Raw genomic sequence first — 19,678 nt, 5'->3', positions numbered from 1 at the left:
ATTCTTTTCTTATATTGAGCATTACTTTTCTCAGATTTTATCGCTTATACATATGTATTTATGTTACTTTTATGCATATAGGGTTGTGGAGACAATAGTGGAAGAAAAGAGCCAAAGTAGATCATGGATGCGATGAAATATTGGAGTGAACCAACGTGAAGACACAAGTTGTGATCAAAGACATCTGAGCGTGTGCCAACCTCCATTGTGCTAGAGTGAACATGCAAATTGGAGGGGCACAAAGGTAGTCACGCTCATGTGTTCTGACTTATGCAACACTAACAAGACCTTCATCAATTTGATGCTTACCAAAGCCGATGATCATCCAAATCTTCCATAATGGTTTGAACCTAAACACAAAGTAATTACTTGATGTTGCAGCATGATGTACCTTAGGAAGCAAAACCACTGAAGAAGCTCGATATCTTATTGAAGAAATGGCAATGAACAGTTATTAAAGGAACACACAAGACAGAAAGAAGATAGCCAGACTTCATGAGATTAATGCAGTTAAATCAAAACCCCTGAAGAAGCTCGACATCATTAACGCCCCAAGTTGAATCATTGAGCAAGAAGTTAGACACTATATCATCTCCTAGAGGGATGACAGTGATGACTTGCAATGGGTGTGGGGAAGGACATGCTCCATCTGATTGCCCAATCTTTATTGGTGGTACCACTTCCGTAGAACAGGTTGATTTTATAGGTAATACAATGAGAGGTCAAGGAAATCTGTATAGTAACACCTATAATCCGGGGTGGAGGAGCCACCCAAACCTTTCTTAGAGTAATCAAAGGCAACAGAAGGCCATCGCACCACTGGGTATCCGATAACAATAACAAGCCCAAAACATGGAAAACCGAGTTTCAGGGTTGGAGAACCGGATAATCAATTTAGAGAAGGCTTTGACCAGGTTCATTTAATCATCGGACACAAGATGTCAATTGGTTGAGGCCACACATCGTAACCACACCGCATCATTGCACAACGTGGAGAACCAAGTGGGACAAATTGTGAAGTAACTCTTGGAAAGACAACAAGGGAGTTTGCTTAGCAGCAAAGGGACCAATCCAAGGGAACATGTGAAAGCGATCACTTTGAGAAATTGTCATGAAGCTGAGAGTGGACTCCCTAGTGAAAAGACAAATGTTGAGTCACACTAGGTCGTGGAGGTTGAGGAGAGAGCCAAAGAGAAGGAGGTGGGACCCCATCTTACAAGCTAAGAATCCCTTATCCTTCATGATTGAGGAATGACCAAAATGATGAGCAATACAAGAAGTTTTTGGGTCTATTCAAGTAGTTGCACATGAACATCCCATTTGTGGAGGCGTTGACATCCCATTTGTGGAGGCGTTGTCTCAAATGCCTCACAATGCAAAGTTTCTCAAGGACCTATTGACCAAAAGAAAGAAGTAAGAAGAGGGTGCATCAGTGATTCTAGATGCTTCATGTTTGGTAGTGTTGCAAAAGAATATGCCAAACAAGAAAAAAAACCCTGGAAGCTTCAGCATCCCATGTAACATTGGCAATTTGGGTGAAGAGAAGGCATTGGCAGATTTAAGGGTTAGCATCAACGTCATTCCTTATACATTCTTTCAGAAGCTAGGCTTGGGAGAGCCTAGGCCCACTCGGATGACACTCGAATTGGCTGATCGATCAGTTAGACATCCGATGGGCATCACTGAAGACGTACTTATAAAAGTTGACAAGTACATATTTCCTGTAGATTTCATGGTGTTGGATGTTGATGAGGATACCGAGGTTCCATTGATACTTGGGAGGCCATTCTTGCGTACTTTTGATAAGTGCTTGTGTATTACTAATACCAAGTATTCCTTTCTTGCGTTGAACATTACTTTTATCAGGTTTTAGAGCTAATACATGTGTATTTCTGTTACTTTGGTGCATGTACGGTTGTGAAGCAAAATATGAAATAAAGAAGCCAACGTAGATCGTGAATGCACCATTTGATGAAATGTTGGAAGGGACAAATGTGAAGACACAAGTTGGGTTCAAAGATATGTGAATGTATGCCAACCTCCGTGTATTCAAGAAATCACATGATTTGGAGTGACCCAAATACAGTCACATTTGCGTATTTCAACTCGTGCAATGATAACAAGATCTTCACCAATGAATCTGTTTATGTTGCCTCGATGAAAAATCTAGAATCAGAAGCATTTTGGCGAGGATTGCAGCAAAATATTGTAGCAATTTACTATAGCAGTTACTGTTCACAGCCCGCAGAAAATCAAGATTACCGAGAATCCACACGCCCGTGTGGAATTTCCACAGGGGCGTGTAGAAATTCCACGAGGGCGTGTGGAACATCCACAGGGCCGTGTGGATGCCCGATTCCAGCCTATTCATAGCCATGATTCAACCCGATTTGAGGATCCTTTTTTCCCATCTTTTCTCCATCTTTTGAGAGGCTTGCCGCAAGGGTTTAGAGAGGTATTGGCAATGCTTTTGGAGTGGTTCTACAGCTTCAACATCATGTTTCTCTTGGAAGATAGCTATTGGAGGAACTTTTGTTGGCACCGATCCGGCCAGGTGTACCCTAGTCTTGACGAGGTGACCTTTGGAGCGGACGAGGCTACTCCATAAGACTATCGACATGACTACCGAGGGGGTTTTCCTATGGATTACTTGTTTTTACTTTCGATTTTACTATTAATTGTATCTTACGCCATGGAGAGCTAAACCCCTAGTAGGTACTTGGATTTGTGAACCCTAGGGTGTATTTATTTCATTAACCTTTTATTATGCTTTCCTTAATTGATGTTTTAATTGAGTTCCAATCTTTAATGCTTGTTGAATGATTTCTCCCTTAGAGTAACACTAGAGTTGGGAGTCCATCTTGGTAGCCTTTGTGGATGAGTGACACACCATGAGGGCTAGAAAAAGCTAGACTAGAGAGGGTCGAGAGGGTGAGTCGAGAGGTAGCTGAGCGCCTCCTTTCTCTTTCGATGTGATTTATCCTACCTACATTTCTTAGAGTTCTTTGCGGTTACAATAGAGTGAAGTGCTTAAGAATGAACTCCGCTGGGGCTTAGTTGTGCGAACGATAGAGTGAAGTGTTAAAGTAAACTTTAGAATCTGTGGCTTAATTGTGATAAGGGCCTTTCACGTGGACCAAAGGGTTAGGTTTGTATATAGGAATAGGCTTTATCACTTGAAATCCCTAGAGTGTCTTGTAACTTGCACAGTGTGAGATGTTAAGATTGATAGATTTCTCTGCCGGGGCATAGTGTAGAGTTAGTCACGGTTGACATTGGGTTTGGGACCGTATATCTTAGGATTTCCATGACACATTGAGCATTAGTTAGGAAGCATAGTTGTTAGTTTTGCACTTGAAGCGATAATCTTAGGCGGAGCAATATCCGAGTACCCCACTTCTTATCGATTGCCTTTCCTCTCACTTATTTGTGCCTCTCTTTCTTATTTCTTTTATTTTCTCTGCATTACATCTAATTAACACAATCATTATTTCATCTTCGCTTGGTTAAGTAGCAATCTTGGCCTTTTATTCCCTACCCACTGTGGATACGATACCCACTCACCTGGGATTTATGACTTCGATAAACCCATGCATTTGCGGGTCACACGCAAGGGGTGTGTTAACTTCCAAGGCTCTTATTGACCTAGACGGTGGGGAGTCGGCATTAAGAGTTGGTGATGACAAGTTAACATACCGCCTCACTAAAGCCATGCGACATTCTCTTAACTTTGATGACACTTTGTATTTTCTTGACATATTGATGAGTTAATTGCTGAATACATGCAGGAAACGATGTGTCCGAACCCATTTGAAGGGTTGCTAGGTCAATTAGTGGAAAATGAAGAAGCCTTATCACTCGATTTAGAGGACAAGTTTCAACCTATCACGGGGATCATGAAAAGGATGGTTGAAAAGATAAAAAGAGAAAGAAGATGTCACATGAAGCGCCCCAATGCTAATCATTCATGAACCCCCTTGAGGTATGAATAGGTACGTTAAACTTAATGACGTTAAACGAGCGCTTCTTGGGAGGCAACCCATGTATTCTATCGCTTTTCTAGTTTTTTTAGTTTAGTTTTTGCATGAATAAGAGATTTAGTATTAGTGTCTTGATTTGTGCATGCTATTGATGTGTTTTTCTCATGGATTATTGGTGTTTTAGTATGCTTAATTGTGATTGGTGAAGTTTTTAGGTCATTTGAGCTTGTTTTAATGAGTCTCGGGGTTAGTTTTTCCCACATATGTAGCCTCCGTATGTGTATAAGTGTTGAAGAAATTTGTCTATAGAGTGTTGGCAATGCCCTTGCATGTGACCCTGAAGTGCATGGTTTTTGTATAAGTAATAAATCCCAAGTGAGTGGCGTATCGTATCCACTGGGAGTAGGGGAATAAAAATTACTAAAATTGCTACTTAACCAAGTGAAGATGAACAATGATTGTGTTGACAAAGTGTAAATTGCTACATTGATTTGCTACAATACCTGCTACGGTACCCTCCAAAAACACTCCCGAATCCACACTTTTCATTGAGAAAACATAAATGGGCGCACGTCTATGCCGAAGATTGCATCGCTTCTTCAATCAAATGCCATATTGGTGAAGATCTTGCTAAGTTTGCTACAAGTCGAGAATACGCAAAATGTGATCTGCCTTTTGTGCCCTTCCAAATCATTGTAATTGTTAAACGCATAGAGGTTGGCACACATTCATGTATCTTCGATCACAACTTGTGCCTTCACATTTGTTCACTCCAAGACTTCATCAACAAAGTATAATTGCAATCTACTTTGGCTTATTTCTTTCATTATTTCGCTCCACAACCTTCATTCATGAAAGTTCACAAATACACATGTATTAGCACTAAAATCTGATAAAGGTAATGCTCATCATAAGAAAAGAATACTTTGTATTACTAATACACAAGCACTTATCATTCTTGCTCATGTAGGAAATGGTTTTTCATCTTAGTTGTAATTGATTATATTCTTAAGTTTAGGAGAATTTTTAACATTGAATACTATCATGCTCTAGTTTTTACTTGAATTTTTAGAGGAATTTTTACCCGATTAAAACTTGTTGTACTTCTCATTCATTAAACCTTGTCGAAACTAAAGTTCGACGTCTAAGGGACTATTTATAGTTTGTTTCTTGTTTTAATTTCTATGAAAAAAAAAGAAAAAGAAAAAATATATTTTTGTTTGTTTGTGCATTGGGGGTGGAAAGTGATGAGTCATCGCACGACACTATAAAAAGAAAGCATACGACTCCCCGGACGCTAGTTCATGGGTCATCAAGAAATAACCACTTGTACAAACACAAGAGGGTCATACTCCTAAGGGCCCAAGATCTGCTATTACTTCCTCCTAGGTATCACTATCTAGTTGACCAAATAAAGAGATTGTTGTTTCAAATCACAAAAACAAAATAAATAAAAGAAAGAACTATAAATAAAATGGACTAATGAACACTATACAAGCAATCTGAAGAACAAGTAGCAATGAGAACTAGAGGCCTTGGGAAAGGACCCCCTCGGGATAAGAACAAGTTAGGATGAATCTGGTAGTTTAAGCACAAGGTTGGCTAGAGTTGGTCCAATAGACTCGAATGTCGAGTACCATGAAACCTCCATGAAGTAACCCTAATGCAATACAGGTTCCTCCATCTGGAAGATAGACCTATGATGTCTTTAGGAATAGCGAGTCTTGCATAGGGTAATTCTAATGCTTGCTCTCAGCTAGAACCACCCCTAATGCACGCAGGGAGCTACCGGCACCCGGAACCTTCGGTGTATCGGTATATTGAATCCCCCTTCAATCATTGCATGACCTAATACACGAAGGCATCCCGCAATACATTTACAATTCATGAATCAAAACCTAGGGAATCCATCCATTCTAGATTGAACATCAAAAACAATAGATTGAAACCAACAAACATGCCAACAATCAATTAAAAACTAACAAATATCATCCATCCATACAAACAAGTTCTTCTCCCAAAGGCTCACGGAGCCCAATGGCCTTGGGAGGCTAGTTCCACATCATAAAGAGAGAAAACAAAAATATAATCGATGACAAAGCCCATAAAAATCTCCCTTAGATGTAGGCTAGAAGGTGATCTTTGAAGGCTCACGGATCCAGCGTTAGTGAGCTCCTTGATGACCTCTTTGAGTGCTACCTTCTTCTTCCCTTGGGTTCTTACTCTTCAAATCATCTTCCAATCCGGTGATGGTGGTGGAGAATGATGGAGATGATGGTGGAGAATGATGGAGAAGATGGTGGGGAATGGTGGAAAAGATGGTGGCAAAAGACAGCTTCCAAAAAACCCTAGGTTGCTTTATATAACCTCAAGATAATGGCTTTGCCCGTGTGTGTGTGGGTGGTATGCGGGTCGCAGACAAGGCTGCACAGCTCAGTGCCTGGGATGCACGGGCACTGTGTGGACTGGACAATGGCCACACAGAAGTGTGTGGTCACTGCAGTGCCAACACAGGGTTCTGTGAAATGCTTTTTGGGCATTATTTTGCGTCTGGAGCTCGTGTAAACTTCATTTCTTCATCAATCTTCTCCGAAATGACTCAAATGTAGTTCATCATTGCAATTATGGTTCTTCAGTGTCTTGAAAAAATTATAACAAATAAAACACATAAAAGGTATTGGAGTCATAGAAGTATGCATGAAAGTGAATAAAATATATGATATAAAAGTGATGTATTTAGACACTTATCAGAAAGAGCTACTACCTATGAACTATGAAGCTATACTCATAAGTTGAATACTAGTTATGCTCTAACGAGAGAAAAAGCTATCTCATGGGATGAGTGAAAGCTACTACCACTGTAGAAAGAGCTACCACCTTGAAAGTGTGAAAGCCACTTTCCAGGCCGCCTAGGAAAGGGCTACCTCAGAGGATCTGTGAAGCTACAACCATCTATTTTCTTTTTGTACATAAATAAGTGTCTCACAATTAGAGCTTTGGGGAGTACATGCTTGATAAGTGCTTGTGCATTAGTAATATGAAGCATTCTTTTCTTATAATGAGCATTACTTTTATCAGATTTTAGTGCTAATACATGTGTACTTGTGAACTTTCGCGCATAACGGTTATAAAGCCAAATATGAAAGAAAAAAGCCAAAGTAGATTTTGATTGTACTTTGTTAATGAAGTCTTGGAGTGAACAAATGTGAAGACACAAGTTGTGATCGAAGATATGTGAATGTGTGCCAACCTCCATGCGTTCAAGCAATTACATAGTTTGGAGGGGCACAAAAGGCGATCACATTTGTGTATTACGACTTGTGCAATGTTAGAAAGATCTTCACCAATATGGCATTTTATTGAAGAAGCAATGTGATCAACGGCATGAGGCGTGTGCTCGTTTATGTTGCCTCGATAAAAAAGTATGGATTCGGGGAGTATTTTTTTGGCGAGTATTGTAGCGAGAAAAATCGGTTTTCTAGAAATCCACATGGGCGTGTGGAAATTCCACGCCTCGTGTGGATGTCCGATTCAAAACTATTATAAAGCCGTGACTTGTACTGATTTGGGGATCCATCTTTCATCCTTCTTTCCATCTTTTCTTCACCTTTGGGAGGCTTGTGGCTATGGTTTAGAGGTGCTATGGCAAGACTTTTGGAGTAGTTCTATGGCTTTGACACTGGGTTTCTCTTGGAAGATAGTTATTGGGGAAGCTTTCATCGGCACTGATCCGGCGAGGTATGCCCTAGACTTGACAAAGAGACCTTTGGAAAGGACGAGACTACCACACAAGACCATCGATATGAATACCGAGTGGGTTTTCTTATGGAGTACAAGTTTTTACTTTTGATTTCATTATTGATTATATCCTGCTCCATAGAGAGCTAAACCCCTTAATGGGTACTTGGACTTGTGACAATGCCCTTTGCGTATGTCTTGTAAGTGCACAGGTTTGTCAAAGTAATAAATCCCAGATGAGTGGGTATCGTATCCACAGGGAGTAGAGAACAAACATACTTCAATTATTTCTTAACTAAGCGAAAAGTGAATAATAGTTGTGCAACAAGATGTAATGTAAACAAAAGTAAAAGAGACAAGAGAGAAAGCACAAGTAAAGGGGAGGTAAGGCAATCAATATAAATGGGGTACCCAGATATTGTTCCGCCTAGGACAATCATTTCAAGTGCAAAACCCTCTAATATGCTTCCTAACTAATGCATTAATGAGGCATTGAGATCCTCCAATACATGATCCCAAATTTAAGGTCAACTATTGATAAATGTCTAAATGTACGTATTTTGTACATACCGATAAGCATGTTTATTTTATTCTATTGAGAACTTCATGCCTTTTTTATGGTTTAATCATTTTATTTCATGTTTCAGGCACAAAAGAAGCCTAGGTGAGCTCAACGACGGAATGTAAGAAGAAATCAACATCAAAAACGTCATTTTTGGACCCGAGCACTGTACATGCACTGTAGCAGCCCGAAACATGAAAATTTCAGAAAAAGTCTAAGTCTGGATTTCCTTACAGGCAGTATTATGACCATCCTTGCGGGCAGTATTTTGAGGGTGAGGCCACCCGCAGGGAAGCCCGAGTTCATCCCTTTATAAGCATTGTTAGGGTTTCTTTTGAAAAGGAGGAGTCCTTCTTCTTGGAGCATGACAAGTTCCCCTTGCTTATATCCCGCAAGTGCACGGGTTTGTCGAAGTAATAATCCCGGGTGAGCGGGGTCGAATCCACGAGGGAGTAGGGAGTAAAGACACTTAATTCGATTCTTAGCTATGTGGAGTATCAACAATGATAAGTGTGATAATGATTCAATTCTCAACAATTAAAAGCAATAAGTAAGAGAGCAAAAGTAAGGAGGAGTTAAGGCAATCGATAAAGATGGGGTACTCGGATAATGCTTCACCTAGGATAATCGCTTCAACTACAAGAACTCTCTATTATGCTTCCTAATCAATGCAATGGTGAGTCATGGAAATCCTTACATACATAGTCCCAAATCTAAGGTCAACTATGCCTAACTCTATTCATGTCCCAGAGGAGAGATTAAGTAATCTCTCAACCTCACACTCGAACAAAGTTACAATGGGCTCTAGGCATTCCAAGTGATAAATCACTTCCTAATTATAGACCTAACCCTTTGGTCCAGGCGGAAGGTCCCTAGCCACAATTAAGCCCTAGATACTAAGATCATCTCAACGCTTCACTCCATTGCACGCGCAACTAGGCCCCAGCGGAGGTTCATCCCTTAGACCATTCACTCTATTATGGCCGCAAAGAACTCGAGGAACGGAGGTAGAATCTATCACGTCGGAGGGGAAAGGGGACGCTCCTGTACCTCTCGACTCACCCTCTCAACCCTCTCCAACCTAGCTTTGTCTAACGCTCGTGGTGTGTCACTCACTCACAAGATTACCAACAAGAACTCTCAACCCTAGTGTCACTCTAGGGGAAATGTTCATACAATCAAGCATTCAAGGTTGGAACTCACAATAAACATCGATTTATTGAAAGCATAATACAGAAGTTTAATGAAACGAGTACATCCTAGGGTTCACAATCACCCAAGTACCCACTAGATGTTTATCTCTCCATGGAGCTAAGTACAATCAAAGAAATTGAATGTAAAAGCAATGAATCTATAAAGAAACCAACTCGATGGCCGTGTCGATGGTCATGTGGAAAGCCCTCTACTCGTCGTCAGAGGATTCCTTTGTCCGGTATAGGATACGCCTCGATCGAAGCTCCACTACCAACCTTCTTCCTAATGGAATCACGATGTTAGAGCCGTAGAACCTCTCCAAAACCTTGGCCAATACCCCTCAAAACCCTAGCCGAAACCTCTCACAAGTTGGGCAAAAGATGGAGAAAAGAATACTGAAATCGGGGCTGAAATCGGCTTTAAATAGGGCTGGAATCGGGCGACTCCACGGGCGTGTCAGGAACACGCGCCGCGTGCGGAATCTCAAACTGCCGTGGATAATTTTCACACGCCCGTGTGGATTCTCTGTTTCTGTGATTTTCGCCGGTTGTGAACAGCAACTACTACAGTGATTTGCTACAATGCCTGCTACAGTACTATGCCAAAAAAATACTCCCAAATCCACTTTTCATCGAGGTAACATAAACGGGCACACGTTTATGCCGTGGATCGCTTTGCTTCTTCAATGACGGATAAGATGATGGAGATCTTGTTCTATGTGCATAAGTCGGAATGATTGAGTGTGGCTGCCCTTGTGCCCCTCTAAATGGTTGTGTAAACTCAAATACGGGGAGGTTGGCACACACTCTAGCATCTCGCACCCGACTTATATCTTCGCGTTTGAACTTTAGCAAGATTTCATCCAAAATCGGTGCATTGTGATCCACATTGGCTTCTTTCCTTCATAATTGGTTTCACAATCCTACATGCATGAAAGTAACATAAAAACACACATATTAGTCTAAAAACCTGAGGAAAATAATGCTCAACATAAGGAAATAATGCTTCGCATTCATATCGCACATGCACTTATCAGAGCTCACCACCACCACACCAAATCAGAGCTAGAAGTAAGGTTTTGAGGGCATTTCAACGAAGGTTTCGATGAGGAGACCGTGATTTTGGGCGAGATCTACTCCTAGGGCTTGTGTAGAGGAGGTTGAAGACAAGGGAAGCCACCTCTTGTGTGGCGTCTTTGGAAGCTTCTCCGGCCTTCATTCTTTGAGAGAGTGTTTTTTATGTTTTGTTTGGTTGTTTGCATGGATTTCTTGTTGTATTTGATCACTATGAACAACTAAACCCCAAGGTCACCGGATATAGGTGAACCTTGGGGGTGAACTTGTGCTTGTATGTATGCTTGGTTCTTTCTATTGTATTTTGGCTTGTTTGTGATCCTTGCTTGGTGTAATTGAATGCTTTGGTATGCATGAGAACTCAGTGTATCAATTCTTAGGTAATGCTAGGTTGCATGACCATTGCCCTAGTGTTAGACTCATACAAGCTTTATTTCTGTAAATGTCTCTTTTGTCTTCTTTAACTATGGCTTTGACTAATGATCGGGTTATTTACCACTGGTCACAAAATTTGTACCCTCATCACTCATACGAGCCAACTGGATGGGGTAGTTTTTATTTTGATAATGATCAGTGGAAGAAATAGTATTGTGAGGAGTCGATCAGTCCAACGCTAGAGAGGCAGAAGGTCCAGTTATTTCTTGAGGAATACATGGTGACAGATGGGGTGAGCCTGGTAGGGAATTTTTGTTCACTTAATTGCCAATTCAACCCTGTCAGTGTTGAATCAAGAGACAGTTCCGATGGACCCTCACAGTCAACAAGTCTGGTTGAAGAGGAGACAGATCCAACGGGGTCAGGAGGTTTAGAGGAAATGGATTATTCTCAAGTGAGTGACTTATATTCGACTGGGGCCAAGGTTCTGATGACCGAAAATAGTTCGAGCAGTGACAATTCATCTGAAGCAGAGGATAAGAGAGTTGAGAAATGTGATCTTGGGAAATATGGGAGATTGAAATCATCCATTGAAGATCCGCCTGAACTAGAGCTGAAACCCCTTCCAGAGCATTTAGAATATGCCTTTCTGGGCGATGGTTCTAAGATCCCAATCATCATAGCATCTGACTTGACAGCTGAGTAGAGGGATAAGCTTCTAGCTGTACTAAAAAAGCACAAAAGGGCGATTGCGTGGAAAATAGCTGATATCAAGGGAATCAGTCCATCTTTTTGTACACACAAGATTCTCATGGAGGAAAATCACAAACCCACAACGATACCCCAACGAAGGCTTAACCCTAACATGAAGGAGGTAGTAAGAAACGAGGTTATCAAGCTACTTGATGCAGGTATAATTTATCCCATCTCTGACAGTGCATGGGTAAGCCCAGATCTGAGTGGTACCAAATAAGGGAGGAATGACAGTTGTTACAAATGAGAAGATTGAGCTTGTTCCTACCAGAGCGGTAACAGGTTGGAGAGTCTGCATAGACTGCAGGAAACTCAACGATGCCACGAGGAAGGATTATTTTCCTTTGCCTTTCATTGATCAGATACTCGAACGACCTGCAGGACACTCTTATTCCTGTTTCCTAAATGGGCTCTCTGGGTATTTTCAGATACCTATTGGCTCGGGAAGATCGAGGGAAAAAGACAACCTTCACCTGCCCATATGGCACATTTGCTTACCGCGCATGCCTTTTTGGACTATGCAATGCTCCAGCTACTTTCAAAGGTGTATGTTAGTAATTTTTGAAGATATGGTGGAAGACATCATGGAGGTATTTATGGATGATTTCTCTGTTTTCGGTGATTCGTTCGAGTTATGTCTCAAAAAAATCTGGAGCGAGTCTTGAGCAGTGCGAGGAGACTAACTTGGTCCTCGGTTGGGGAAAAAGTGCCATTTCATGATACAGGGAAGGTATAGTTCTCGGGGCACAAGATATCACATAAAGGGATTGAAGTGGGACGGGGCAAAAAGTGGAGACCATCAAGAAACTACCACCCCCTACATCAGTGAAGTCTATGAGAAGCTTCTTGGGATATGCGGGGTTTTATAGGAAGTTTGTCAAGAATTTCTCCTTGATCACTCGACCCTTGACAAAGCTACTCGAAAAAGATGCACTGTTTGAGTTTAACTATGAGTGTATGAATGCTTTTATCAGTCTAAAAAAGAAACTCGTGGAGGCACCAATTGTACTTTCTCCATATTGGAATTTCCCATTTGAATTGATGTGTGATGCGAGTGATTATGCAGTTGGTGCAGTGCTTGGGCAGCTCAGGGACAGTCATTTCCATTCTACCTATTATGCAAGTAAAAATTTAAATTCAGCCAAGGAGAACTACACCACCACTGAGAAAGAACTCCTTGCAGTAGTGTTTGCTTTGGACAAATTCCGGTCATACTTGGTGTTGTCTAGAGTAATTGTGTACATTGATCACTCTGCACTTAAACACTTGCTGAATAATCAGACGCCAAACCTCAATTGATTCGTTGTGTACTTTTGCTATAAGAGTTTAACTTGGAGATTATAGACAAAAAGGGGGCAGAAAACTTGGCCGCGGATCATCTATCACGCATTGAGGGACCCACTGATGATTTGATGGAAAGGAGAGAGATAAATGATGCATTCCCCGGGGAACAACTATGTACTATTCAAGTGGTAGCAGAGGATGAGACCCCGTGGTTCGCTGACATCGCAAATTATTTAGCGGCGAAAACTTTTCCGAGGTGGCTCACATATCAACAAAGAAAGAAATTCTTTACCGACCTCAAGCATTATATCTAGGGAAGACCCAGTATCTTTTTATCGGGTTTGTCTCGACCAAGTTGTTAGGAGATGTGTTTCACGAGAGGAGGGGCATGACATTTTTGAGGGCATTGTCATTCGAGGTCCAAGCGAGGGGTTACTATAGTGGAAACTAGAACGACAAAAAATCTTGGATGCGGGATTCTACTTGCCTAGTATATTCCAAGATGCTTGCAGACATTTGTGCGACAGACTGCGATAAATGTCGGGAGGGCGAGGAATATTTCAAAAAGGGACAAGATGCCTGAAAAATTGGAACCAAGTTTTGCGAAGTGTTTTTAAGTATGGGGGATTGATTTCATGGGCCCGTTCCTAGCTCTCATTGTAATAAGTTTGTTACAGTAGCGAGTTGACTATGTTTCAAAGTGGGTGGAAGCTCAGGCATTTCCATCATGTGATGCCAGAGTGGTAGTGAAATTTCTGAAGAAACTATTCTCCCGTTTTGGTGCCCCTAGAGTGATCATTAGCGACAGGGGCACTCATTTCTGTAACTCTCAATTCGACAAGGTCTTGAAACGGTACGTGGTGTCTCATCATACTTCGACTCCATATCACCCCCAAACGAGCGGTCAGGTTGAAGTTTCAAATCTGGAGTTGAAACGAATCTTAGAGATAATGGTGAGTCATCATCGAAAGGATTGAGCTGATCAGTGTGACGATGCACTCTGGGCCTATAGAACGGCTTACAAAATGCTCATTGGAACAACACCATACAGACTAATCTATGGGAAGGCATACCCCTTACCCGTCGAATTGGAGCACAGAGCAATTGGGCCATAAAACAGTTAAATTTTGACCCCCACTTGATAGGCCGCAAGAGGAAGCTCCATCTTAATGAGCTAGATGAATGGCGAATGATGGCATATGAAAACTCATTGCACTATAAGGAGAGAGTGAAGGAAAGCCATGACCGATACATCAAACAGGCTAAGTGCTTCCAAGAGGGAGATCAAGTACTACTCTTCAACTCTCGACTAAGGCTCTTTCCCGGCAAATTGAAATCATGGTGGCATGGACCATATTCAGTCACACATGTGTTCCCTCACGGCAACATCGAGATATCTCATCCACAAAATGGAACGTTCAAGGTCAATGATCAACGATTGAAACATTACTTTCCGGGTAACAACACTTTGCTAAAGAATGGAGGTAACTCTCCACCATATGTCCCACCATGATCATGAGGTAAAACACGTCAAGCTAACAACGTTAAACAAGCATTTCTTGGGAGGCAACCCAAGCTTTTGAACTCTTTACCTTCTCTTTTCATATTATTTGAGTGGTTGTGGTTTGTGTTCTTTAGTTTTTGTGCATGTTTGGTAGCCTTGTTCATCGTCTTTCTTATGTTTTTCATCCATGTCGTTGAGAATGCCTTGAGTGATTTGATGTTTAGACTCCATGAAATTAAATTCTTGAGTGTTTATGTGCTTAATTTGGCTTTGTTTTCATTGTTTTTTAGGTTTGGAGGAGGCTAAAGTTGATGAAAATCTGGAAATCACCTATTTTATGACCGTGAGAGAAGCCGTGAGGCATCCAGAGAGCTCTCACAGGTGCCCTTGCGCCAGCAAAGGCACCCGTGAGCCATCCCAAGAGCCCTTGCGGTTACCCTTGTGGCCGCAAGGGCACCCGTAAGGACACCCGAGTGAGGGTTTAAATTAGCCCCTCACTCATCTTCTTTCTTCTCACTCACACACTCATCTTCTTTCTCTCATAACTTTCTCATTTCTCCAACAAATCCACTCATTTCTTTTTCTCTAGATCACTCTCCTCCTCCTCTAATCTTATTTTTTGAAGGAATTTCAAGGTTTAAACACTCTCTTGGCCATTTTAAGCTTTTGAATCACCCCATTTACTCTAGGGTTAAGGTATATCTCTCATCTCTCAAACCTTGAGCTTTTGATGTTCTTTTTGGGCTGATTCTGTGGGTTTTTGCTCTCTTTGGATGGTGGGACATGTGTGGAATGAAACTTTGTGATTGTAAATTTGTTGTTCTCCATTTATAAACAAGGTTCATGCAAAAATTTTCGGGTTACTGTAGCATTAGTCATTTTTCACTAGTTTTCATTCCATTGAGCTTGTATTTGTTTAAAACTTTGTTAATTGTTCTTCCCTTGGTATTGTAGGTATGAGGGTGAAGAAAGTGGCCGACAAGAAGGCTAGGAGGGACCCTTCTCCCCCTCCCAACGAACCAAAGTTTAAGAATCAAGAGCACAAGACCCGTTATGCACTTTTATCGCGGAAGGGGTTTGGAACCATTCGGAGAATAAATTGGGATATCTTGAAGCTATTGGGGTTGGATGGTATCATCTTGGAGCTCATCTCCCATAGTGGGTGGGACAAATTATTCTCCATTGAAGAGCCCACTTACAAGGAGTTAACACTAGAAGTTTTGAGCACCGTCGAGGTTGCGAAGCATTGCCCATTCACTCACCAACCAAGTTCTATCTCCTTTCGTGCATACAGGAAGAAGCATCGGGTTACACAAGATCACTTGGGTGTACTCTTGGGGACTTTACACGAAGCATATACACTCACACCCAGGATTCAAAGACTTATCACAGGATTTTCCGTACCCGGTAACAAGTGAGAAGTATTGGGCTTCCATGGAAACTTGTTGGAAGACACGGAAGGCGTCTCAACAAGTGAGAAGTATTGGGCTTCCATTGTTAAAGTCACGGCATAATCCAGACCCTCATCACACTATTTTTCCCTAAGTCCGGACCCGAGTGTCAATCTCTTCATCACATGACTACGGAAGTTTCTTACTCCATTTCCTTGTATTTATTGCCTATCTTTCCCATCTTGTTCTATTGATTTAGTTACATTGGGGACAATGTACAACTTTCGGTGTGGGGATGGAGTATTTTTACAATTGCATGCTTGAATCACCAATGATAGCTATGATTTCATTGTTAAGGACTTCCTAGCTTGGTAGAATGATAGTTGTGAGTTGTACTCTATCTGTGCTTGAATGTAGATCTGTTTCATCTTTTGTGCACCTTTATACATGTTCATGAGCACTTTCACCATGTACACTCCAACCAACCCATCATTATGATTTTGGCATTAATTTATTAAATTCTATCTTCAATGCACTTTTAAGCGCTTTTGAGTTCCATTATTGTTTTCTCTACCTTAAAGTGAACTATTGTAGCAAGTTTTATACTTGGGGACATGAGATACAATTGTGCATCTGATAAGAAAAGAAAAAAAAGAAGAAAAAAATGAGAAAAACGAAAAAAAATGAGTCTATGACAGTATTCCTCTGCTAGTATAGCATGAATGCATCTATGTAGACTGTATTCGAGTACGTTGGGTGGCTCTTATGCCTAATCAGCATGTGCATCCTTTAGATAGATTGTAAAAATTTTTGTGCAGTCTACGTTAGTCGGACTCAGAAAAAAAAAAGGTGTGTGTGTTGTATATTTGTGTTAAAGAAATAAAGTATCTCTCTTGTTCCCCTGATGCTTGCTACGTAGCCACTTGAAAGTTAGAGGTTTACCTAGGAACCAGAGGATTCTTAATTGAGTATTGAGAATGTCTTTAGCATCTTAATGTCATTTTCATTTTGTGTGGGGTGAATGGGCATCCGGGGATAATCCAGGGTGTGGAGGTCAAGGGGGAGTTAGCACACACACTCACAGGAGCACTCTAGATGAGACAGAACTATTATCACTTCACTATTCATTGAACAACTCACTTCTTGATTTATGTCCATTCGTGCTTGTGGAGTCCTTTACACTTGAGCTTGAGGTCATGCATTTAGCCATTTATCTTCTTGCCCCTGTTCTTCAAGTTTGTTTCCTTGGGGACAAGCAAACACTTAGGTGTGGGGATGTTTGATAAACGTCTAAATGTACATATTTTGTATGTACCGATGCGCATGTTTATTGTATTTTATTGAGAACTTGATGCCTTTTTTATGGTTTAATCATTTTATTTCATGTTTCAGGCACAAAAGAAGCCTAGGTGAGCTCAACGATGGAATGTATGAAGAAATCGACATCAAAAACGTCATTTTTGGACCCCGGGCACTGTACATGCATTGTAGCAGCCCGGAACATGAAAATTTCAGAAAAAGTCTAAGTCTGGATTTTCTTACAGGCAGATTATGACCATCCTTATGAGGCGATTGTGAGGTGTGAGGGCCACCTGCAGTGGGAAGCCCGAGTTCATCCCTTTATAGGCATTGTTAGGGGTTTCTTTTGAAAAAGAGGGAGGTCTTCTTCTTGGAGCTCACCACCACCACACCAAATTTGAGCTAGAAGTAAGGTTTTGAGGGCATTTCCATGCAAGATTCGATGAGGAGAGCGCGATTTTTTGTGAGATTTACTCTTAGGGCTTGTGTAGAGGAGGTTGAAGACAAGGGAAGACACCTCTTATGTGGCGTCTTTGGAAGCTTCTCCGGCCTTCATTCTTTGAGGGAGTGTTTCTTATGTTTTGTTTGGTTGTTTGCATGGATTTCTTGTTGTATTTGATGACTATGAACAACAAAACCCCAAAGGTCACGGATGTAGGTGAACCTTGGGGGTGAACTTGTGCTTATATGGATGCTTGGTTCTTTCTATTGTATTTTGGCTTGTTTGTTATCCTTGCTTGGTGTAATTGAATGCTTTGGTATGCATGAGAACTCGGTGTATCAATTCTAAGGTAATGCTAGGTTGCATGACCATTGTCCTAGTGTTAGACTCACCAAGCATGATAGGGAAAACACGTATAAATACATCATGACCATCGAGTATTTATACCCCTCCAATTCTAGGGCTAAGTATTAGCTTGTATTCTAACCCTAACTTGAGAAAACCACCTTTCCCATTGCAATCGTGGGAGGATTTGGATTTGGGCGGAAGAGATTCCGTATCCAATACTCATACCGGATTAGGGGTCAATGTACGTGACCATCGGAGTTGACCTAATCTAGGGTTTTTCTCGGTCCAACTAGCCATTTGCATGTTAGTTCTGGCATCCTGCACACTTTAGTAGCCTATGAGAGGATCCTCATCTGCGACCGCTTTCTTCCATTGATTATCCCCCGTATCTTGCCTTCATTGTTAGCATTTTTATTTTGCATTTTACTTGTTTATTTGTTTTATGACTATCACATTCAAACTTGGAGGTTAAACAACATAGCGAAGAGGAAGTAAGAGCAGCTTCTCGGGCCCTTGGGAATATGAGCCCTCCCTCGTGCTCGCAGGGAGGGGTGTTACTGCGATCCCGTACACTTGCGTGGAGCGATCAACCATGCCTAACTCTATACATGTCCCGGAGAGAGAATTGAATAATTTCTCAACTTTTCACTCGTATAGTATCGCAATGAGTTCTAGGGATTTTGATAAGTGCTTGAGTAGACATATTTTTATATATGTTTTACATGCATTGAGCATCACTTTTACTATGGTTTATATCTTATATTGTGTATTTGGTGTTCTTTTATGCATATAGATTGTGAATGCCTTGAAGAGTAAAAAGGAAGCAAAGATAGGCTATAAAGGCACAATGTTGGGAGTTCTTGTTCAATTCAAGGACCAAGACGCGAGAGGAGTTCATGAACGTGGAGATGTGTGCCAATTTCCAAGAAGATTCAAGTCGAGTTCACTAGTTGGAAGGGCACATAAAGGCACCCACATCTTCATATTCCTTCTCTTTGTGAAGATTGCAAGACCTCCTCAAAGATACGTCGATGAAGAAAAGTTTTATAGCCTACCACATGGACGTGTGCCCGGACATGTGGCCTCAAGAGAAGAGTGTTTGGACCATGTTTTGTGAAAAGTAATGTAGCAATTTTACTGTAGCGATGCATGTAACAAAAATTACTCATTCATGACCAGCGTGGAAATTCCACGCGCCCGGGCGGAAATTTCTGCACCACGCGCAGTGGAAAATCAACACGGGCGCGTGGGAGGGCACGTGACATGACGCGATCTAAAAGCCTATAAATAGCTGTTTTCCCTATTCTTTCTCATCTTTCGTGCGGCTCTTGAGGGGTGAGACTGCTAGGGGTTTGGAGAAGAGGTCTTTGTGGCTTTTGGAGGCGCTTCGTCACCAACTTTGATCGATTCCTCACCGTCATTGTCATGAGCCACTCAAGTGAAGCCTACCGAGTCGAAGCTCTCCATCAAGGCCATCAGTTCATATATAAAGGGGGTTTATTTCTATGGTTTTAATGTACTTTCATTCATTGATGGTGTGTTTTGTATGTTGCTCCATGGAAGTGATTTCTTCCCCATGAAGTGTACGGGATCGCCAAGTAATACCTGCGTGAAGGCCTTGTAGGATCGATTCTAACGGGGCTAGGGATCTCCTATTACTCCTTCTCGAGCTATTATCTAGCCTAAGATCTCAAATGATGGATTTTTACTCTACTAAATGTAATTAAAGTTAAAA

The sequence above is a fragment of the Dioscorea cayenensis genome, chromosome 20 (genome assembly GCF_009730915.1).
Source record: "Dioscorea cayenensis subsp. rotundata cultivar TDr96_F1 chromosome 20, TDr96_F1_v2_PseudoChromosome.rev07_lg8_w22 25.fasta, whole genome shotgun sequence".
Lineage (NCBI taxonomy): Eukaryota > Viridiplantae > Streptophyta > Magnoliopsida > Dioscoreales > Dioscoreaceae > Dioscorea > Dioscorea cayenensis.
The sequence above is the reverse complement of the archived record's forward strand: the minus strand, read 5'-3'. Positions refer to the sequence as shown.